Source organism: Balaenoptera musculus, chromosome 14 (genome assembly GCF_009873245.2).
Source record: "Balaenoptera musculus isolate JJ_BM4_2016_0621 chromosome 14, mBalMus1.pri.v3, whole genome shotgun sequence".
Taxonomy (NCBI): domain Eukaryota; kingdom Metazoa; phylum Chordata; class Mammalia; order Artiodactyla; family Balaenopteridae; genus Balaenoptera; species Balaenoptera musculus.
Window position 1 is genome coordinate 80,710,044 of NC_045798.1, and position 25,560 is coordinate 80,735,603.

The following is a 25,560-nucleotide window of genomic DNA, read 5'->3' on the forward strand; positions in this document are numbered from 1 at the left end:
TTAATCAGTTACTTTCTTCCTGAACTTCCTTCTTTACGTGGCTCTAAAATCCCCACATCTCCCTCATCTTCCTCCTAACTTCCTTCTTCTCATTCTCTATGCTTACTCTTCCAGATGTTCCAGTTCCGCGGGGCCTAACCCCCTGCCAGCTTCCTTCTAGAAGTACTGTACTCCCTGGGTGCTCCTCACTGTCCTGTCTTTAAATGTTGTCTACGTTACAATTACTCTAAAAGGTATGCCTGGGGCCATGACCGCTGCCCTGAATCCCAGACTGCCCAGAATTCACCTGAATTTCAACACCTAAAAGGTAATTCAAAAGTACCATGTCCTAATGAGTAACACAGGTTGCCCGTCCCCTGGATTCATAGTTTTATAAATAGTGCCACAATTCACCAATTGCTCAGATCATTTATCTTGCATTATTCCTCAACTCTCATGTCAACATAAAAATTCATGAGTAATTTCACTCATTTTGACCTCTAAAATATATCCCCAATCCAGTGGATCCCCTCCATTACTAACACCTTGAAGGACAAATAAAAATAAAAAATGAGAGGATTAATTCTCCCTGTTAAAAATAATGAAAGACACACTACTCCCTTTCCTTAGAGCATATCTTTTCTAAACTTGTAATTGTAAATTCTTTCTCTACCCCTTAGAGATTCACATAAATTTCCTTTTAAATAGCTTTTTGTCAGGTTTGCAACCCAGTACTGTCTTTGTTAAGAAACTGGAATTGAATGTAAAATCAAGGGAGATAAGGAGGAGCTTATTCCAAGCGTGCAAGGCAGGTTCAACATTTGTAAATCAACCAACATAATCCCACACATCAAGAAACTAAAATAAAAATCAATCGATACAGAAAAAGCACTTGACAAAATCCAACATCTGTTCATGATTAAGAAAAAAAACAAACAAAAACAAAACCAACTCTCAGCATACGAGGGATAAATGGGAATTTCTTCAAATTTATAAAGAACGTCTATAAAAACACCTACAACTATCATCATACTTAATGGTGAGAAACTGGATGCATTCCCCCTAGAGCAGGGATAGGACAAGACTCTCTTCTCTCATTTCTTCTATCCAGCATGATACTGTAGTACCTAATTCGTGCCCTGATAGTAGAAAATGAAATAAAATTCTCTTTGCCTCTGTGGTCTTTCTCCTAAAAGCCCATAAACCCAGCTAACCATGAGAAAATCTCCAGGAAAATCCTAATTGAGGCACATTCTACAACATATCTGAGCAGTACTCAAAACTGTCAGGGTCATTGAAAGCAAGGAATGTCAAAGAAACTGTTACAGCTGAGAGGAAAGAACCCCAGGAGACAGGATTATTAATTGTAATGTGGGGACCTGGATGGAATCCTGGAGCAGGAAAAGCATTAAATAAAAACTAAGCAAATCTGAGAAAGTCTGGACTTCAGGTATTTGTGCTGGTTTATTAATTGTAACTAATGTTCCAAACTAATATAAGATGTTAACAATGGGGGACAATGGATGTGAGGTATACAGGAATTCTCTGCATTATCCTCACAATTTTTCTGTAAATCTAAAATTGTTCTAAATTTTAAAAAATATTTTAAAAAAGAAACAGGAATAACCATTGAAAAATATAAATCATATTTAATTCTCCTATAGTAAGAACTTTCCAGTGACATGTCTTCTACATATCTTTCCATTCTCTGCCTATGGTTTTGCCCTTCTTCGTTCTGTTCCAATACGTTGCCCTCCATTTATCTCAAATTCAAAACCACATTGGATCTTTGCCTTATTCTCATCTCTCTGCCTGAAAAACACTGAATTTCATGGCTTTCTGTCAGTCTTCACTCAGTACACTGTTTAGGTGCCACCTTCTCTTCAAATCCTTCTTTGAAATAAATTAAATTGCATCTATCTCTTTATTTTCCCTTTTCCTTGAATAAATGGAGCAAGAAATTAGAAGTTCATTAAATATATCTAGTTTTAGTTATTTTCAGTAAAATATTATAACTCATCAGCTGTGAGAGTTTGAAAGAATGAGATGCCAGTTCTTATGCCAGTTTACTGACACAAGTAATTAACAATGAATAAGTCACGAAATATTGAGATGAAAAGTCTGGAAATTAATGATGCTTAGATTATGGAGAAATCATGAGTACAGTTTTAACATATTCACTTAGATATTATAAGTGGAAATGTCAAATTAATATTTGAGTATACAGATGTAGAGATAAAAATATGATATTTGAAGCCATAGTGATGGAATGAAATAGTCTGTGGTTGGAGCATAGTTTAAGATGAAAAAAATGAAAGACCCAGGATCAAACTTGAGGAACACAAATGATTAAAGGCCCTACAGAAAAGGGGACACCAAAAATAACTGAGATATAGAAGCTGAAAAGTCAGAGGGGAAAAGAAATGGGTGCCATGTCCCAAAAAAGGAATTTTCCCAGGATGGTGTGGTTGAGTCTGTTGATACATAGACAGGTTAAACTAAAAGGAAAAGAGTCCTGAAAGTTGCCATTGGAATTAAGAACTTTTACATGATTTTAGCAAGAAAAGATTGATGATGCCTAAAATAGTGAAGACTAAATTCCTACAGACTGAAGAGTGGAGTGACAGGTGGCCAGAAAATGGAGCCAGAGTGTAAAGCAAATTGTTTTGTAAAACTTGGCCATTAAAAGCTTCAGTTGAGAAGAATGAGATCCATAGGAAATATGTTTATTTTTTGAAATGGAAGAAACAAGAGTATATTCTCCACACTGATTGGAGAGATCTAATAAATGGGAAGAGGTCTAGAAACAGGAAAAGAGGAATTTTTGGAGAAAGTATTGAACATAAGCATGAGGGGCTTAAAACTTTCTATTCATATTTTCTTTTTTTTTTGAGTTTAAAAAGGTATTATTCTTTATTTTTAAAAATAGTGATAAAATATACATAACGTAAAACTTACCATCTTCACTATATTTAAGTGTACAGTTCAGTGGCATTAAGTACATTCACATTGTTTGTGCAACCATCACCACCATCCGTCTCCAGAACATTTTTCTTTTCCTTTTTTTTCTTTTTTTTTCACACACACACACACACTGTATTTTATTTTTACAAGAGATAAATAGACTGACACCAAGCATTGTAAATGGATGACCACAACGAAAGCAACAATGATTGCAATTACCAAACACGAAACACACTCATACTATGTCACAATATTGACATTCAGTCCAGTAATCCTCCACTGTAACAGCTCCTTTACTTTACAGTGAAAATTGATTTGTATATTTTTTGCCTCTGAGTCCTTGTGGGATTTTTTTTTTATTCAAACAGAAAGTCACAAAAATTATAATCATCCTCATCAGTTCACTCAGTCCCATGTAATTTTTTTTTTCATCTTGATCTTTTGTTAGCACTTTTATGAATTCATCAGTTTTCCATTAGAGTTCTGAAAATACTTCTTCATTCAGTTCAGCAGTATAGTCAGTTACCAGAAACCTGTACTTGTCAGAGTCTTTTCCATGAATTCCTTGAAGATGAAACCCTTTTATAGGAACATTTTTGCAAAAGCATCAGCGTACACCCAGAACTGTCTGTAAATGACAAAGGATTTTAAAATGACCTCAGTTAAAGATTTGATGAAAGTTCATAATAATGCAATTGACAAGGAAATTTAGTTATTTCTGAGATATACATTTTAAAGTAATAACTAGAATTATGACTTATAACATTATACCAGAACATATAAGATTTTTAGAAATTTCATGTAATGTTTGAAACATTTATATTAACATATTTCCATACAAATAACCCAAAGAAAGTTTAGTATTAGTTGTTTGTTTGTTTGTTTGTTTGTTTGTTTGTTTGTTTTATATTCTCCACACTGATTGGAGAGATCTAATAAATGGGAAGAGGTCTAGAAACAGGAAAAGAGGAATTTTTGGAGAAAGTATTGAACATAAGCATGAAGGGCTTAAAACTTTCTATTCACATTTTCAAACCTACATACCTGAGAGGGGTGTGTTTTCCTCCACTTCCTCTTCCTCAGTCTTCAGATTCAATCCTTCCTTCTTGGGAATGTTTGAGATGCTCTTTTCCTCTATTCACACCTTTGGATCTCAGGATATTTAAGGGAGAGATTCTTGGTATGTTGTCTATTTTTCAGATCCAATCTCTCCCTGGGCCAGGTTTTCACATGTACTAATCCTAGGAGAGGAAATAGGCAAGCAAATTGTGGTCACTTCTAATTTGTATTTTTCAGTATCACTTTATCATTACTAGAAGCTACTTTGAATTCTACCATTTAAATTCCTGAGTGTTGCATCTCAATTGTTTTAGAATTTGAATTGGGCTTTAAGGCAGGAGTGATTAATCAACTTGAAACTATACATCATGTTGTCCCTTTCTTATATCTATTTATTGCCTTATTACCAGATGTAAGAGTAAATATAAGTCTAGAAAATGATGAGTAGATTGGTCTCTTCAATACTTCTAGCTTTAAAATTACTTGATTATTAATTTCTTTCATACAATGCTTGTGAATTTCATATCTATTCAATGTATAAAAATACTTTGGCATAGTCACATCTATAAATAAAACTAATGATTAAAGTAGATGGTTTTATGTTCAGATTAAACCCTAATCAGCTATTACTGACTTTTTTTTATATTTGTTTTTTGATTTTGGGGTTTTTTGTTTGTTTGTTTGTTTGGTAGGGACCACAAATGTAAGCAAAGCCATTTATTAGTGAGTGACTGTTGGATTACCCATTTGTCCTTCTATGTTCATTCTCCAAACTTCTGTGCTGTGCGTAACATTTGTCCAGGGCCCTAATGGATGTGGATGGCATCAGAGGGCTCTTTTGCCCTAAGTCTTCCACTTGGGTTCAGCCAGTGGTCAGCACAAGCAGGAACTGGAAGAGAAGAAATGGAGTGAGGCTGAGGTGCTTATTCTTTCAGCTCATTTCTGTAGGATTGTTTTAGGATGGCCGAATCCCTCCACTGAAGGGCACAGCTCCTGCCAGATGGGTTTCTCTAAACAGCCTCCTTCTAGGTCCTAGTGATGGCTCCCTTCCCTCACCAATTCACACCTGTTTACTAGCCTGTTACCCTCACTAGTTACAGGGTACTATACTATTCATTGTAGATTCCTTGCACTTTGGTCACCTTGCTTGCTTGCTTTAAATAACATCTTCTATAAAATGTTATTTTTAAAAAGCTTTCAAATTACCCAATTTTGTCATATTGCAAATCATAATATATAGTTAAGTACTTGATTTTAAGAAGATAATTTCAGGAAATTAACAGATCAATTTAGCAAATTGTGATTCTTGCTTGTTCATTTAATAAATATGGAAAAACTGCTATACGTCAAGAGCTCTTCAGGCTGCTAGGTATATATCACTGAACAAAAAGGTCATGGAATATTTGCCCTCATGGAGCTTCTGTAATAGCTTGTAGTAATACTTAGCCAGAAACCTAGTACTTCATCAACATTTAAATGTTGTTCTCTTTATAAAATGAACAAAATACTGAATTTATTTTTTTATTTTATAGATAATAAGTTGTAAATCTTTTACCAGACTATACCATTATTTTTTTCTAATAGCTATTTATTATTCACAAACTTCTAAGGTTTACTATTTAATGTGATGAACAATTTAGGATATACTAACTGCTCTAGCAAGTAGTTCCAAAACTACATAGTATCTAAAATATAACAGAAGTTTGTTTTCCTCACACAGCAGTACCATGAAGTAAACAAGCCAACAGGGCAGCCCTGTAATCCATCTTTAACTAATGGCTTCCAAGTTTACTCTGGCAGTTGTTTTCAACCCAGCCAGCCAGAAAGGCAAAGGAGCACAGAGTTGGTTTCCATGGGCCATTCATGAATGTGTCATATAACACTTCTGCGTATGTTCCAGTGACAGGCAAGCACTCAGTCACAGGAGCACTGCTAATCTCAAGGGAAACTAGGAAGTGTAGTCTAGCTCTGTGTCCAGGAAAGAGAAGAAAATTTGGAGTTCAATAATATAGCAGTCTCCACTGTATTGCATATTGCATAAACACATACCCATATACATTCGGGTTATACATTTATATATGAATATCAAACATGTATATGTGGAATGTTTATATGTGTATGGAGTAATTATCCTTATGTGCATTGTGACTGTTATATCAGAAAAACATGAAAATACTTTAGTTTCTTCTATTATCTATTTGAGATGATTGTGCTCTACAACATTATTATTAATCAAACTCAATGAAGCTAGAATTAATATTCATGGTACATCTAGACCTCAGGACTTTTGGAAGATTTATGGACCTTTTCAATACCTACTTTGAGTAGAGATCAGAGCATAAGAGCATAATGCCCTGTTCCTTGAGCCTCCGTAGTTAAACAGATTTTCTCAATTTTAATGTCAACTTTATGTTCTGGGTGACCTGTATTATGGTCAGGCTCATCTGAGGTGATTGAAAAGAAGAGAAATTCCCTCAAACATAGTATTTTATTGTGATAATACACCAGAGAAATGAACCATTGCTTGAAACAGCCTTGTAATCAAGCCTAGAGACCTCCAAGGTCTTTTAGAATATGGCAGCAGGATACTGCTATGTCCTCAGGGGCAGGCTTTCATAGCATCTAATTCTGCAGTGGTGAAATTGAAATATTTAACCAGCAGTAAGGCACATCCTCAATCAATCAGAATAAAGGCTCCAGGCTTTAACACCTTAGCTCCTGGATGGAGGAGTAGCCAGGGCTGCTGGTGGTGAGGGGTAGATGTGCAGGAGCCTCAGAGAGGCAGCGATTTACCAAGCATTTTGAACTTATTTCAATGTTTAAGTGACAACATGGCCATGCCAGCCTGTGCCAGCTGAGTGGCAGCCCTGCATCGCTCACTGGACTGCTCTTGTGATGTGGCTTTTCTATTTCTCTTCTCTGTCTACATATGAAAACACTTTCAGTGGCTTCTCCTTACTATGCTTCTCCTACTTCAGGATATTTTGTGGTCACGGCTTCCATAACTTCATGGCTCTTATGGTTTTTCTTTATGCCTTTATATGTGTTTCTGTGTGTTTTGTGTCCAAGCTCCCTGAAGATCAGATTGGTCTAATTAGTCACAATCAAAATAGGGTGTATCTTTTGGCCAGAGTTTCATACCACCTTATTTAGGCTGTTGAAAACTGCCCTTTAAAGACCTGTCACAGTTCCCTGTGACCCAGGCATTCTGGTCTCATGATTTAAAGGAATGTATCCTATGTGTAAATAATCCCTGGTGGCTACTTTTTTAGGAGGTGCATGGAACTCTGATGAGTATCAGAGTTTCTTCTCCAGATCAAACATGCTCCAGTGCTCTGCAGAGCTAAAAACCTCACATTCTTACAATATTATTTATCATTTTCCTTGTGAGAAGACAACTAGAAAAAGAAAATAATATGCAGGGGTTTCAGCAAAAAAACATTTTATTAAGTGCCCTCTAATTCCTTTCCCTACATTATTACCACAACCATGTCTAGGCAAAAATGACTTTGGAAGGAGTGAGAAAAAACAACAACAACAAAAACAAGAATGTCACCTTCATAATGTTAAGCATGAAACTCTGTTAACCATTTTTAAATTAATTATTCACTTGGGAACCTACTGAAAAAAAAAAAAATTTACTTGTGAATATGACCAGTCATCACTGCTTTTACTGTAAGTCAGACATATTCATCTTTGTCTACAATATCCAGCATTGTTGGAAAGCTAACAGACAAGAAGGCATTAAAACAAACCCCGAAGGATCAGTGAAATGAATTTATAGTTTATGGCTTCATGCCTATATTTTCAGGCTGTCGCTAATGGGACAATTACACTCTGATGACCTTCCACTAAGTGGAAGCCAAAAATATAATTCAGTTTTGTATAAATTAAAACAAATGAAATGGCTTTCAATTTAGCACTGCTGACATCTCTCTTCAAAGAACCATTTTTAGAGTAAAAATACTAAGATTAAGACTATTTAGGGGGAAAAGTATATGCAAACAATTTATCATTTGTCAGATTGCAAGAGCCACAAATTCCAAATAGAGAGATCCATGTAAGACTCTTAAAAAAAGTTGACTTTGTCTCAAAGGCAAGAGCTATGAGATTCATTTTCTGTTACTAACTGGCAGTTTATGTCTGAAGACAAACTTCTTTAATTTAATGATATATAAATTTACATATATATGTATATTCTTTAAAAATAAAATATATTTATATTTGTATATTAACCTTAAATAAATGAATATTTATATTAGGTTTTTATAACCTGAAAATCTAGATTTTATCAGTGATCTTAATAAGAAATGATGGTTTGAAGTTTCCCAGAAAGAGATTATCTCTTGGTCATACTTCCAGGAACTCAGAAGCCTCTGAGTGATACATTAGTTACATTAAGAAGAGCTTTCAATTTCTTTTTTACCAAATTTTCACTGTTAAACTTACAAGGTGATGATATTTTTATTCTTCACCCTATGCTGACTCTATTTAAGTATTCATGATGACTTTTTTCAGGCATTTGCTACCAAAGAGTTTTTTTTTCACCATCCTCATAAAGTTCTCATTGGATTTCTATTGTGTAGTGGTTTGATATGATTCCAAATCCACTTGTTTTATGACAGAAATGAAGCTGTTTATATAAGTAAAGTTGTTTTGATATGAAAGTGAGATTGTTGCCAAGAAGTCATCATCCACAATCTGTGGTTTCTGAGAAGTACTCAGTAGCTCAGTTGCTGAGGGGCATTTCTGGGGGCTTATCAATAAGAACATAGGAAAAAGCAACTATGGCAAAGGGACCTTTAAGCTCTAAGTACCCAGATTTGTGAGGGTTGTCAGAAAGTGCTTGGTCTGGACAAGGTGACTCTTTGTTGAATGAAATAGCTCTCCGAAGACCTTGGGGCATTAGCTCCTTCCCGGGCAAGGCAACTCTTTGCCAGGTGGTCGTGAGGACCACACAGTGGCCCCGAGAAGGGGGTCATCTTGACCACCAACACCAGTGCCTTCCTTCCCAGCAATGTGCTCCAGCATCGAGGGACTCTTGCCCTTGCTGTGGCAGCTGGGCATTAGCCCTGGTTTGGCTAAGCCATCTCTACTGAGAACCAACTCCTAGAAAGAGACACCTCGAAATCAATTCGGACTTTATTCGTTTCATATCCCCTTGTCTGGAACATAGTGTAATGAATCGATCATTGGTTTGAAGTAGTTATTTCTTTATTGCTTTTTAAGAGATGTTATCCTGTGTACTACTGGCTTGTGAAATTATTATAATTCCTGCAGTGAACCTGTGTTAAATAAAACATTGGCAAAGGCGATTTCAGTCTCCGAGCCACTTTCTTATGTTTCAGGCTGATCTCTTCTCCCAGCTTCTCCAACAGTAGTCTTTTCTTCCAAGTCTTGATGTCTTTGAGGGCTGTTCACAGCTCACAGCACCCAATGTCTCAGGTCTATGTTTCTCAAACTTGAGTAAAGAGAGTGAATATATAGAAGAGACATTTAGCCAACAATTTGCCTCAGTGAATTTCCCTCTGTTGTTTTAACAATAGTGGCACATAATCTTTGTTCTCAGTTTCTGGATATCTACTCATACTATACTACACTATTTCTCTTTGTTAAGCTTTGTTATGGAATGGACTTACTTCCAAATACGTGTTTTTGCTTTACAATAAAGCTTTGTTTCTGCTCACAAATGTAGTCTCATCTGGTGAAAGACAAAAAGACAGAATGCAAGTTGCCTAGTAAAAATATCACTAATCTTTTAAATAATTAATATATTCTGTATGTTTTTGTTCACACATGGGGGCTACAAATTTGAGGTCATTGTCATCTGTCCTCTTTACCCTGAATGCAGAAGCCTCAATTCACTTCTTATTATTGATTCTTCAAAAATATTGATGAAGTACCACCATGGCTGAGAAGACCAAGGCAAAATGAAGTTGATATGTAATCAGAGCAGGGCCTCAGTGTCTGTAAACAATAAAAACAGCATGAGAGAGAACTATATTAAATGTCCTGTTTACCCTTGGCCATTTCCACATGTCAAGAATTCCGTCATCTGTGAACACATGATATTGGTACATTGTCACAGGGAAACATAGTGTATCAAGGCCAATGGTGCCCTAATTTCTTGATAAATTTTCCATTATTATAATAAGGGAAAGAAAGGAAAACCTGAAATGTTCTGTCGTGAGAATTTTTGTGTGCCTACTGTTTTGTTATACTTATCTAAGAAAATAATGAAGGTATCCTCCCAGTGCCCCAGATAAGAAAGAAAAGGTTGTAAAATATTAATCTTCTTAGAAATAAAAGAGAGAGGCAGGTCAACGAGAGGAAGAGCAGCAGTAAGTAGGCTTTGCCCAAAATGCTGGATAATTGGTCAGTCATTTTTGTTTACCTCTCAACAGGATAGAGGTAGCTGAGGAAGAGGGGGAGAGTCTCACACCTTTTAAAGAGTTGAGAGAGAGACAGAGACAGAGACAGAGAGGGAGGTGTGTTGAATCAGTAGGGGATGGCCATTTCTACTTGATTCTTTATTTTTGAACCTAATATCTAATTGTTACTTATGTTATCAAGGGCAGAAAACCGTGAACTCTTTAAAATTCCCTCAGGCTGATATCTGCAAGTTGAAGTTCTGAACCTTTCCTTTATCTTCTTAAAAATATAATTAAAAACTAATAGTTAATTTGGGAACTGTTAAGAAGAAGCTGAATCTCCCCTGATACTTAAACCAGATCCTCCTGAAAAAATGAAAAAAGTAGTATTTTTGACCGATATATACAGATTAGATGAACTCTCTATATTATTCAAATACATTGAGTAATTTAAGGAAAAATGAAGGCAAAGTTCCAACTGTGAAAGATATATATGTATATATATTATTTTATTTTTATTATATGTGAATGTATTATATCTATATATTTCTATATTATGTACATTCATATTATATATATTTATTGTGTGTTTTCTATAAATAATTTCAGAAGAGAAGAATACTCTCACTCACCATCAAATCTGCAGAATTAGTTTTATTTTCTTCCTGTGTAGTACAGAAAGTGACCCATATCTAATCAGTGTTTCACTCTTTCTTATATATTGGGTCCAACCCATTGCATCTTTTCAGTGGCCTGTTTCTATTGTTTATTTTTTCCTTCATTGTCAACTTTCTATTGGCTTTTCCCCATGAGCATTTACTGCAGCTTTCATAACTCTCAATAGTTTTAAAGACCGTCCATTGATCCCCAAAGCCCTAGAACTACCACCCTATCTCTTTCTTTCCATTGGCAACTTCTTTCTGTTCTTCCTAACTTCCCTTTACTCTTCAATCTGCTCCATCCTACTTTCTATTCCTACAGCTCCAGGGAAGCTCTTCTTGTTTTCTTTACTAATTACATCCATGTTGCCAAATTCGATAAGCAAGTTTCAGGCCTCATTATTATTTGAATTCTGAGGATCATACCATATAATTAATAAAGGGTTACTTGAAACACTATTTCTTGGCCTCCATGTCACTATATACATACATTTTCTAGCTCTTTCAACTCTTTCTTTGCTTTTTGCTTATTTCTCCTGCTCTACTTCATAATATACAATGAATTTTTCTAAACTAGGTTTTTGCCTCTCTCTTCTCATTCCCGCCTTTCTCTTTATTTGTTTAAATGCCATCTATATTCCAATTGATATTTCCATATGTAACTGCCAAATTAACATCACTATTTGTATATCTCAAAGGAAATTAAAAGCTAACATGGCCAGAATGGAACTTTTATTTTGCTTCTGAAATCTCTTTCAGTTTTGCCCAGCAAAGTACTTACTATTCAGTGTCATCCTCGGAAGTATTTGTGTTCCCAAAGTGGCCATCTTTCTTCACACCGCTGTCACTTTCACCTATTAGTATTCTCTCTCCCCAGCCACAGTATCTAATCCATAAACAAGTACAAAAATGTATAGAGTTAAGATTTACTGTGAATCTTTCATTTTCACTTTCTGTATCTACTGCATTATCCTTGTCCAAGCCAACTTCATCTGCCTAGACTTCTATAATAGCAACCCTACTGGTGTTTCCAGTGTCAGTCTTGCCTCCCCTTTGCTCCTTTGTCTTAAGCTATTCTCCTAGAGAGCCTAAAGTAAGGTTTTTAGTATTAAAAATAAATCACAAAACTCCCCACTTGAAATCCTTCAATTACTTATTTTTTTCCTTAGCATAAAATGCAAAATTGTTAATATAGTCAACAAGATCTTATATCCTCTGGTCCTGCCCAATTTCCCTCCTCAGCATCCTATTGTGCAACTCACATCCTATCAGCCACCCTGACCTCCCTCCTGTTCCTTAAATAAACCAGCATCTTCCACCCTCATGGGTTTTGAACATGTTGTTTCTTCTTGAAAATTATTTTTCACAGATCTTTGCTGCCTCAATTCTACTCAATTCCACGTCTCATAAATTTCATTCAATGAGACCTCCACTAGTTTTCATCTAATTTCAGTCCTCCTGTTGAGTGTCTATTCTAAAATTTCCCTTCACAGTGTTCATTAACACTTTTTCTTTTTTTCCTAATTACCTAATTTTGTGGCTATGTAAAAAAACAAACCAAAACAAAAAACCTATACTTTCTCTTACTTTATTAGTTTCAGATATCAGGGGCTGGTTTTTTTTTGTTGTTCATCATGGTATAATCTCACCAAGTGGTTCAGAACCTTGATTTATAAAAGGAGCTTAGTGACCAAAATATGCATATTTATATGAATAAATAGATGGACATGTTTATGAGGTCTATTCTTATATAACTCAATAGTTATTTAAGACAAGATTTTAAACAGTTAAATAGGATGAGGGTCCATGGAAAGACGGGACTTGAACCTTTTAGACATACAATATCACAAGGCATTTTTTCATATGAATGTCAGTAATACCTTCCCCCCAAATACCTCTAAGTGTATTGTTGTAAAATATAAGCAACAAAGAACTAATGAAATATTAGAATATGTTTAGCTTATCTCAACATTGTTTTCCTTTTCTGAAATCAAATGTATTATCATTACCCAAGTATTTCAACTTTCATCACAATCTTAATTATTATTGTTAGAACACAGACAATATACAGCCCCTTGAAACAAGAAAGTGTCAAAAAAAAAAAAACCCCAAAAAACCTGTTTTCTTCCCTATTAGAATTTCTATTTTCAGATTCGCATGTTCTATATTCAATACTAACCCTTTAATGCATATGAAAGTTGTGCTTCCTAATTTTTTTTTTTTTTAATTCACGTTCTTTTATTTATTTATTTATGACTGTGTTGAGTCTTCGCTTCTGTGCGAGGGCTTTCTCCAGTTGCGGCAAGTGGGGACCACTCCTCATCGCGGTGCGCGGGCCTCTCACCATCGCGGCCTCTCTTGTTGCGGAGCACAGGCTCCAGACACGCAGGCTCAGTAGTTGTGGCACACGGGCTTAGTTGCTCCGCGGCATGTGGGATCTTCCCAGACCAGGGCTCGAACCCGTGTCCCCTGCATTGGCAGGCAGATTCTCAACCACTGCGCCACCAGGGAAGCCCCCTAATTTTTATATATCAGAATTCACATTGTGAAAAATTATGGTTTAGGGGAAAAAAGAAGTATATAGGTATAGATAGCATAGGTATTGTTCTCCCCGCCCCAGACTCCTCCTCGACCCTTCGGCACAGTCACCGCATGGGTTCGGCGAGGTTGGGGGGAGGGGCTTTGGCGCAAAGGCTGTCCAGGGGCGGAACTGCGCACGCGCGTGGCACAGTTCTGCAGCCTTCCGGAAGGCCCAGGTTAAGTTGTGCCGCTTTGTGGCACAGAATCTGGGGCCCCAGTCTGAGGTCCGCCGAGGTCCAAAGCCACAACAGCCCTCACAGCCTTCCACCGCACAGCCTTGGGGCCAGTTGTCCCTCTGGGCAGCTTTGAGGTATCTAGCACTCGTCCTGGAGGCCGGCAGCTTTTGCTTGAACAGCCCCAGGGCCCTGCTCTCCTGACCCAGCCCAACTGCTCGCACCCTGCGAAGGGGAAGCTATGGCCTCGCGCAAACCGCTCCATCGGGAAATCTCCTCCTGAACGCCACGGGGGACGACCAGGGCCCAGGGGCGAGGCCTGTGAGAGTGGGTGGAAAATGTGGAGTTTTCCAGAAAGGCAGACAGGGTGCAGTTGGAGCCCGCGGGTGGCTTGAATGTGGGGGGCAGTAAGTGTGGGTCCTGGTGGAGGGCCGGGGGAGGATGGGCGGGGATGCGCGTCGGGCGGCTCCGTGAATCGCTGAATCCGGCGCCAGGCCCTGTTGCCGGCTACAGCTCTTCCCAGAGGCGGCCCAGTGTCGGGGGTCTCGGGAGATCTAAAGGGGCCACAGGGGAGGCCTGGGATCAGAAACACCTGGTACCTCGGGGGCCGGCGGCCCCTCGCCGTATCCTCGGCTGTGAGACTCACTAAGCCGACCCCAATCCCCTTCGCCATCCCTGCCCCCACCCCCCCCGAGCCGTATGTATATCAGTAAACTTGTCTGGTTAATAGACATAAAATATGCTTTAAATAATTAATAGTAAGATATATTAAAATTAAAAGACTGAATTAATTAATAGTAAAATGATTTAGAGTTAAGCTTAGAACTTAAAATGAATTAAAATTTAAAGACATAGCATGTTTCCATGTACTATAACAGAGGATATATATTTTTTTAATTTTATTTATTCACTTATTTATGGCTGTGTCGGGTCTTCGTTTCTGTGCGAGGGCTTTCTCTAGTTGCGGCAAGCGGGGGCCACTCTTCATCGCCGTGCGCAGGCCTCTCACTATCGCGGCCTCTCTTGTTGCGGAGCACAGGCTCCAGACACGCAGGCTCAGCAATTGTGGCTCACGGGCCTAGTCGCTCCATGGCATGTGGGATCCCCCCAGACCAGGGCTCGAACCCGTGTCCCCTGCATTGGCAGGCAGATTCTCAACCACCGCGCCACCAGGGAAGCCTCCGATATGTGTTTTATATTTGCTAGTAACAGGATGTTATAATACTGGCCTTACAAATTCTATTGTTCCATTCCTTCTCATAAATGTCCTATATATTTATTGAGTTCCTTCTGTGTACTAGTAGATCATGGGAGCACCGAGACAAGTTCCTGCCCTTAAGTATATACATTCTAGAGAAAGTATTATAGATTGCCACTTTAGGAAAGGAACTTGGCAGTATGTAGAATGAACTTTAAAAGTGGTCACTAATAATTCCATTTGCAATAGTACAGCCTGTGAAAGGATGTGAAAATAATTTAAACATGTTGGCTATGCCCAAGAAAATAAATTAAAAATGGTTTATAAGGGAATGGGTTAGGGACATTTGATCAAATATTCTGCCAAAGCAATTATAGCAATTAATGGGGCTGCAAGCCAGATCATACACACCGTGAGGATAACTATGTAGGCATTATGATGTTTATGGACAATGTTAACGTTGTAGGAAAATGCTTATGAAATAAATATATTTGATCCAGAATTAACACAAAAAATAAAATCTATATGAAAATGCCGAAGGAAGCACAGCAGGATATCTCCTGATGTTAGAAGTGGGTGCTTTGTTTATTAGATTTTCTGTATTAAAGTAAGGCAAAATAACTGTTGGTTGGAATGTAAATTGATACAGCCACTATGGAGAACAGTATGGAGGTTCCTTAAAAAACTAAAAATAGAACTACCATACGACCCAGCAATCCCACTACTGGGCATATACCCTGAGAAAACCATAATTCAAAAAGGGTCATATACCACAATGTTCATTGCAGCTCTGTTTACAATAACCAGGACATGGAAGCAACCTAAATGCCCATCGACAGATGAATGGATAAAGAGGATATGGCACATAATATACAATGGAATATTACTCAGCCATAAAAAGGGATGAAATGGAGTCATTTGTAGAGACGTGGATGGACCTAGAGACTGTCATACAGAGTGAAGTAAGTCAGAAAGAGAAAAACAAATATTGTATATTAACGCATATATGTGGAACCTAGAAAAATGGTACAGATGAACCGGTTTGCAAGGCAGAAATATAGACACAGATGTAAAGAACAAACGTATGGACACCAACGGGGGGAAAGCGGCGGGGGCTGGTGGTGGTGGTGTGATGAATTGGGAGATTGGGATTGACATGTATACACTGATGTGTATAAAATGGATGACTAATAAGAACCTGCTATATAAAAAAATAAAATAAAATTCAAAAAAGAAAAAAGTCAAAAAAATTATATTTACTTGAAACTTCATTGGGAATAAACTATTTGATCTTAAAAAAATAAAAATAAAGCAAGGCAAAGTAGTATTTATAAAATTCCTAACTTATAAAAGTAACATCTTGCTTTTATTTTCTATTATGAGAATATGGAACATTTTTCTGTTCTAACAATTTTTTTTCATTTAATAAAATCTCATTTGGATAATAAAATAGTAACAAAGCCAAGACAAAGAAGTCAATTCATAAGTAACAATTACATATCCACTGTATATAATGCCCAGTGTAAAACTTAAAGAATTAGGGATACTTTGAGATGGTTTTTATTTTTAAGAAAGATTTTATAAACAAACCTCAACCATCCTCAAAGCAACAGCTTAGTAAGGTGCTTCAGAATTGGCTTTTGTTGTAAATATATACTTGCTCATTGTGTACCTGAAGTTAGTTTTAGGGACTATTAAAGAATTTTACAAGGACAGCATGAATGTGATTTTTCATGAATAACCTTTTCTGGGAAATAAAAAAAAAGGCTGATACGCTTATTACTGTAATTTTTATGTCAATCACAGTAGTTTTATGTTTCTTGATTTTTGCCTCCATTTATTATTGGTCATAACTTAATTTATTCTTAAGTGATGAAAGAATTTGTTTTCATCTTTAAACACACAAAACTAATGAACGTGTGTTAGAATATTCTACCTATTTTGTGTTTACACTTTTATATTTTACTGAAAGCCCCATACTCCTTTTATAAACAGATATCAAAATTGTATAAGGCATCATTTCATGATACTCTTTTCATAATACACCCTAAATCTTGATCAAATAATACTGTACTGCCCTATTAAAAAGAGTTCCTAGACTGAAAGAATCTGAAAGCATCCAGGCTCCTGTAACTTCTAGATTCCCATAGTATGAAATATTAAATTACCCGTGAAGGCGCAGCCCAGTTCCCCCCGTGGTGGGCTCTGGCCAGTGCCTGTGCAATACAATTCAGCAGGTCTTTATCCAGTGAGTCTAGCTGTGGTACTACTGGACCATGTGCCATATTTGTTCTGACTTCATAGATAATTTCATGTTATCGTATCTTATCCCCACTTTTCCCTGCAGTTGTGATAAGAACACCCTCCTTTGGGTTTTCTTTTATTTTTGTTGACAGAAAAATGCAGATACCTAGACCCCTGCCTGATAAACTCTGACAGACACCAAAGTTTGAAAGTCATTGCTTTAGCTTCACTCTGATTAAAGAAAATACAGTTGCCAAAGTGACTGCATTCTCTTTTCAGTAAAGGTAGGTAAATTTTTTTGTGATTAAAATCTTACATCATTTCAGAGTTGATGTGATTGCCAATGAGCTGACCAGTAGAACATGATTTTTATTAAAAGATTTTTGTTTTTTTGAAAAATGTTTTGTATGCTGGTGTTCTAAAAGATAATTCAACAACAGAGATTTAATTACTGAAGTGATCATTAGAGTAGTGAGGTTTATGCCCCAGAAATCAACATGAGGAAATAATGATTCAAAATAGTAACACAGGTTGTATTTTTAAACCACCTATATAGTCAGTAAAATTTAGCATACCATATATTAAAAAATATTTCATGTACTAAAAATATTCTGCATTTTAACTAAACCACCTAAAACCTATGTAAAAATTATGCATTGAAGTTTAGTTACTGGGGCTAAGAAAATTAAATGCAATAAAGATTCAGAACAAAGCATAGACCAGTATTTTCCCACACTGTGTAGGTAAACAGCAGTCGTGTAGTTCTTTCACACTGGGACTTGAATGACTCCTTTATGATTTTTTTAATTTGTATCAAATTAACCAATTATAAAACGATTCCAGAGTTGTTTGTTTACTAGATATTGGCTAAAATAATGATTCTTAAGTATTGTAATGATAAATCAATATTTTATAAGACTTAGATTTAATTAATGTGATCTAAATGTACTCATTAAATTTCCTTAATATAGTAACATTATTTTAATTTTCTTTGTTGAAGTGATTCCAAAATTACCATCCCAGATCAGAATGCAGCTAATAAAATAAAATTCTCAAAACCTAATATTTTAAAGATGAAAAGATATACAAGAAAGGGCAACACAAGAAAATTAAAGTTTATAAATTCATATTTCTCACATTATTTTTCCATTATGACTTATCAAAGAAAGTGTATTAATCCACAAAGGATACATAGGTTAATATAACAATATTTTGCCCATAGTCACCCATCATTTTAAATATTACACAAATATTTATTATGGCTTAAATATAACCATTTTTACATTTCTATCTAGAAATAACAGTAATTAATACAATATTAAGAGAAGATAAGAACTTATTTTTATCTATTTGCTAAGATTAACCTATTTTTTTCATTTTTTCTACTGTTTCTAGAGAAATTATTTGTTAGCAGTTAGCATGTAAATAAGTGTAACTCTTCATATTCTAGTTTTAATTTTTTAATAAAACATACAGCTGAGACAATTTATAAGAAGAAAGAATTTGAAATATTAAGGTAAATGATGTTAATGTGTGTTAGTATCAACTTCAAACATAATATACGCTCAAAACATGCTTCTTTCTATAATTTACCCAATATATAACTGTTATCCATGCAATTGTTTAAACTACTTTATAATCTGACATTTTATTTACTTACAACTTTTGATATAATAAAATCTATGAATTGCTTTATGCTATTGCAGTATAAGCTTTGCTATTTTTACAAAACATAGTTATTACACTTTTAAATGGTTCATCTTCATTCAGTTATAAATTTGTGGAAAAATAATTATCTTAAAATTCTTCATTATATAGTTGATAATGATTCCCTCCAATAACTCTTAATTTTTATTTCTTAAATTATGAATACAAGTACTTACTTGATAGATACAAAGCTGCAATTTTTGTTCTTACGATTTTTTTTTCAAAAAATTTCAGTCAGAAAATTTAGTAAGTAGGTTGTGATTGAGGTAATAATATATAAAGGTTATCTAGGGGAAATAAATATGTTCTGCTTTGCTTCCAACATGATTCTTGAGACGCATACTGTCATATTTTTATACACATGCATATACACATAAACATACATTTCTCTGATTATGTATTTGACCTATTCAATATAGTAATTGTATCTATTAATATATACTTTTCTGTATTATTAATAATAGTTCAGAAACATGACATTTTTTAACACTCATGCCCATAAATTTACCTATCATTATTGAAATTAATTTTCCTGTCTTTACATGATCATATAATTTGGGGAATGTTATTTAAATGGATTCATTATGACCCTGACATTTTACTACCCAATAAATCTTACAGTTTTGTAAAATCTCAACTATTTAATTGTGAATTCTTTATTTTTCATTAAAAATACCAAAATATAACTAGTTATATTTATAGAAAACATCACTATTTACACAGCTTCTTCAAAGTAAAAATAAGTTTATTGACATCTTTAATGTTGTTTTTGAATGCTAAATTCATAATGTTGATAAACATGTTACATTATTTCGTGATTAGTATGTTCTAAACACGTACACATGCACACATAAGCTTAGATGGATCGAAGGATAGATGGATGATGATGACAGATAGATAGGTAGATAGATGAATATAGATAGATATTCTGGAGTGAAATCTTGAGTATTTTTCAGAATTCCACATCAATAATACAATTTCATTACATGTTGTTTTTGTTTTAGCCACATGCACAGGTACTGTTTCAAATAGATTTAAAAGAATTGTTGAGCATGATACCACCTTCTAAATTTATTCTGATATGTGATGACTAAAGGTAGAAGTTATTACTATTCCTGGTTAATATAAAATATTGACTATTTTAACATCAGTTGACATGCTATTCTCTCATATTATGTGGCAGCTTGCTCACTTTGTCTTTCCCCATGTAAATAATTTACCCAGAAATACAGTTATAAAATAGCAACAATTTGTATAGGTATCTGCTTAGTTTTTAATTGACTTTTTAAAAGCATATGAAACTCAAACTAAAATCAAAAATAAAAATAAAAGGTAAATAATGCATTAAAAAGCTAAGGATTATATGGAATGTTACAAAAGAGATTTAAAAATAACAATTGTTTAAAAGAACTACTAATGACAGCCAAATAAGACTAACGGAAAGCTTACATAATTGATTTCACTGTTTAAAGATCAGAATGAAATTATTTTCTTTTATGAATCAAACTAAATTATGCTATCCTTTTTATCATTCTGTGAATTGATATCAATTTTCTGCTGGATATTATACATATCCTTCTATAGTTTTTAGAAAGAACACTCCTATAATTACTTTACTGAATAACATAAAACATGCTGCTCTCTTTACCTGGAGATAAAAAGGTCACTATTTGTACAATTATTATTTTTCCTAATTTCTAAATAAGTTTCAAAAGTATTGGAAAGTCTTTGATTTCAAATTATTTTCTACTTACCATCCTCCTATAAAAATATATCTATATATGTGCATGTGAACACATTCTGAGTGATTTTCTGAGGTCAAACATAGGGAATATCGGATTCACTATATTTGTGTAGTCACTACAAAATTTTAATAAGAAATTTCAGTGTTTGAAAGTTTGAGATATAAGACGACATGATAAATTGTGTGACTTGTGAATTTAAATATATGTGACATTTAATTAACTATGTTTTGAGTTTGAGGTCAATGTTAATTTAGGGAATGAAGGTGTGGGAGAAAGTTCAAGGAATCATTTAATAAAAAACTGATTTTTTCATTGATATATATGAAATTATATATGTATAAAACTGTATATATATCAAAACTGTATTCAGTTATCTATTTCAGTTATGCCTTATTATATTACTAAGTAACATAACAAAGAATTAACTTATACTCTATTTTATATATACTCTTACACTTAATCAAAATTAAAGTCCCAGGTATATATGATACAGTATAGGTTTTTGTTTAGGGGGGTTTCTAAACTTGAAGTAATTGCACTGACAAAATCTTTTTGGAAGGTGTTATTGACCTCTTGTATTGATTCTTCTAAGATGTACGTAGAAGGATAGTGTAACACATTCTCTAAAATCACCCAAACCTTAATGACTACTAATCCATTAAACCACTGAAAATGCTGACGAAAACTAAGACTTTTAAAATCAATATTTATATGTAGTATGACAGGTATTTAAAATCTATTTAGATATACTTGTTTTTTTGTTTTTTGTTTTTATAAAGACTGTTGCTTTTTTTTTTTTTTTTAACTTATTTATTTATTTATTTATTTATGGCTGTGTTGGGTCTTCGTTTCTGTGTGAGGGCTTTCTCCAGTTGCGGCAAGCGGGGGCCACTCTTCATCGCGGTGCGCGGGCCTCTCACTGTGGCGGCCTCTCTTGTTGTGGAGCACAGGCTCCAGACGCGCAGGCTCAGTAGTTGTGGCTCACGGGCCTAGTTGCTCCGCAGCATGTGGGATCTTCCCAGACCAGGGCTCGAACCCGTGTCCCCTGCATTGGCAGGCAGATTCTCAACCACTGCGCCACCAGGGAAACCCCTAGATATACTTTTAATAATACTTAAAGCTAAGATGAGTTTCTGGAGGCCTATTTTATTATTGAGAGTATACTTAATAACTGCTATCAGAAAACCCTGCTGCCTGTGAGATATTATTCAGTGTCTCATTTACTGCTATCCGTTTTAATTATAATTTGGAGAAACCTAATCAAGCGTTTTCCCTAACTAAACAAACCACTTAGATCAAACTGCATTTATCCTTCTGAAAAATTTACTATCCTTCCAAAAGCTGCAAATGGGTATTTAAACTTCAAATAGAGTTTATGCGGGAAGGTCGATCTTTATTGACTTACCGTGATCTTCCAGAGGGTCCTCTTATTTACCAAATAGGCTTCCTAAATTAGTAAAGATACGGCTTAAACATTCTGTGAACTATCTGGAACGTGTGTATTTTAAAGTGAAAGTCTGTGTAGTATGTTACAGAGAAAAATCAATTTGATCCAACTATATTTTAGTTTCCTTACACTAATTGGATCTAATCAGGAAGTTTTGTTTTTCGGACATCTTTCAGAACACAGTCAATAAGAATCCACCTACTCTGGACTTGAGAAATAAAAAATCTGCATGATTTTTTTTTTCCCCAGAGTTAGGTTGTGGTCAAAGACATTTTAAAGAATCTAGCATTGTTAACACTTTTTTTTTTTTCCCCTCTGAATACAGTTTTGTTCCCTTTAGACCTCTTCATTATGCCCAGTATCAGCTAGTATTTCGTATGGGAATTGCCTTTGCTTACGTATCTAGTTTGGTTTTGCTGTAATAAATACAGGAATGATGCTTTAGGAAAAATATCTGACTTATGTTGTTATATTAAAAAGTATTGAAGAGGACCCTTTGTGGATTTCATCGTAATTTATCATTCTGCCATTGCTCTAGGAATTTACCATTACCCTTGGATTATGTATAAATGCTCTGCTTCCTCTACTGTTATTGCTTATCAGTTTACTTAAGATAATACTTTTTCCTTCACGAACTGTATCTCAGAACAGAAAGCCTGTAGCTAGTTCGGGGTGTTGAGACTTCACAGGGCTCTAGGGTCACAGTCTGATGCAGAGCCGCACCTCTGTGTGTGTTCAAAGAATGACTCACAGAAAGTCTGGAACCTGGAGAGGTCACTTGGTTTAGAAAATGATGAAATATTCCACCCTGACTCATTTAGGTCATAATAAAATTCTCTTTTCCCACATAATTGGAGAGCTTTAGAACTGCTATAGAAGAGTACACAGCCAATAATTTGTGTGGTTCACAGCTTCTACAGAGTGCAAAAATGATTTATACCTGAAAACCTTGCCCTGAAAATTGGAGGAGTATTTGGGATTCCCATGGCACCGAAACCACTAGAAATAGGTTGTTCAAAGAGTAAAACTTTCTCCACGTTTATGAAAGTGTGGTCTGGGTTTTAACTTGTGAGGGATGAAACGCAGACAATAAATTTTGAGACTGAGAATTCAGGAGATTGGAATATTTGGAAGTACTTGGAACAGAAACTGAAAATTGGAAAAGAAATGATGAGCCTAATGAAGATGACTTGCAGTGTATCTTTTTATTTTCCTTTTCACTCTTATGAATAAGAATTTGTTACCAAACCCTACTAATACGTGAAACTGAAGAAAGAGAGCATGCTTCTGAAAATTCATACAACAGGGTTTTAGGCAGAGCTGAAGGTGAAAAAGTCTGTTGACTGTGAAATAAACCAGAGAATTAGGATCAATCATCTCATCAGAGAAAAAGAGACAAAGAAGGACAATTTCTTGTCTCCACGTTCAACATAACTGACACAAAAAAAAGTTTTGGTATTAGGAGTCCTATTTCCAAATTCAGTTTTCCATTTAATATATTTGTTGTGTATGCCAATCAAATCTTTCTATATACAATATAACAAAAGTTCATTCTAATTCAAGAGTAGAACATTACATTTCGATGTTCAAAGTGAATAATGTGTATGATGTGACAAACCTTATGTTTAAATTGTGATTAACATGAGGATAACCTGAGATTTCATAGAATGGGTTTGAAAAGAGATTTCAAGAATGGGTCTGATATAAAACTTTTTCATAAGTTTGGGAAATTCTATTTCAGTGTTTACTTTACAGAGACTATTTTTTTAATGTTCAGTTTCTACAACTGTCATTTACAATGAGAAAACCCAATTCTTGAAATATAAACATTGATTTTCTATTAATAGTAGAATTCTTTACATTCATCAAGTCTGTTGTTTTAGCACATTCTCTTTCCAATACTGTTTCAACTTTCCTTAGCTCCCTGAAGGCTAATGCTTGTGATTATCTTTTAAATTTTCTGTTACCTATACTTTTTCCTTATAGATTATCCCATTTTTATTTACTGATGGCCTAAATGTTATCTCTTCTGTTTGACTGTATCTTACTACCATCTACTAAAGAACAGACATGGCCTTTGGATTTCTCCAAATTCTCGTGTCTAAATTATTTATACCCATTGTTTCAAAATTGCAGTACTAACACTGATGTATAATGTGGATTTTGCTTACATCCAATCACATATTTGTAAGACAAAGTCAAAAGTTATGTTGCTAACGTTTTAAAATATTTTGTCGTTTGTAATTATCTTATAAAATTCGATATACATAATATAAATTACTCGTCAAGCTCTAGATTCTGTTATAGTTTTTTTTTTTTTTTTAATAGCCCTGTTCTATTCAGGAAGGAGTAGATCACTAAAAAATAATTCTTCTCTCTTAACTATTGCAATAAAGAGTTAATAGTTCCTTAAATAATTGGTTTAAGTGCAGTAAGTATTTACTTTTAATCACTATGATTAAAGTACCTATGTGAAAAAAATAACTTTTGCATTTTTCTTAAAAACATTAAGTGGAACGCAGTATTATTCAATGCTGGGAAGTTTTTATAATCACTATATAACCCTATACATAAAATATTAAGGAAGTTCAGGACTTTAAAACAACTATAAAATATGATTATGTACGTTGCTGTGAAATTCCTTTGGACAAATCCACCCTAAAATTCATAAAGTTTCTCAGAGAAGAAAAGAGACAGCTTACAATTAAATTCATCATCTGTATTCTATTTGATATACTAATATAGATATTGTATCTGCTTTTCAAATATGAGAATTAACTAATTTCTCATTGTTTATAGGGAAGGTATTTAATTGCCTCTGTCTTTAATTAATCTGAAATTGAGAAATATTTTTCTATGAACTATGATAAGATAGAAATATATATTTATGTAAATTAATTTTAAAAACCTGATTCTTAAATATAGCATAATCTTTGGTTATTAATTATGACAAAGACTAAAATTCATAGTTATATAGGCTTTCTATTAAATATGTACTTAAAAATAGGTCAGTGGATAGACCAAATGTTTGTGTCCCCCCCAAATTCATATGCTGACACCAAAATTCCCAATGTGATGGTATTAGGAAATGGGGCCTTTGGGAGACGATTAGTTAATTAAAGTGGAGCCCTCATGAATGGGATTAGTGCCCTTATAAAAGAGACCCCAGAAAGTTCCCTTACCCCTTCTGCCATGTAGGGACACAGCATGAAGACAGCTGTCTGTGAATCCGGAGGCAGGCCCTCACCAAACACCAAATCTTCCTGCAACTTGATTTTGGACTTCCAGCCTCCAGAACTGTGAGAAATAGATTTCTGTTGTTTATAAGCCACCCAGTCTATGATGTTCTGTTATAGCAGCCCAAACAGAGTAAAACAGTTAACTGATTTTAGTTCTCAACTTATCTCTATGACACTACTAACTGAAAGGTGATA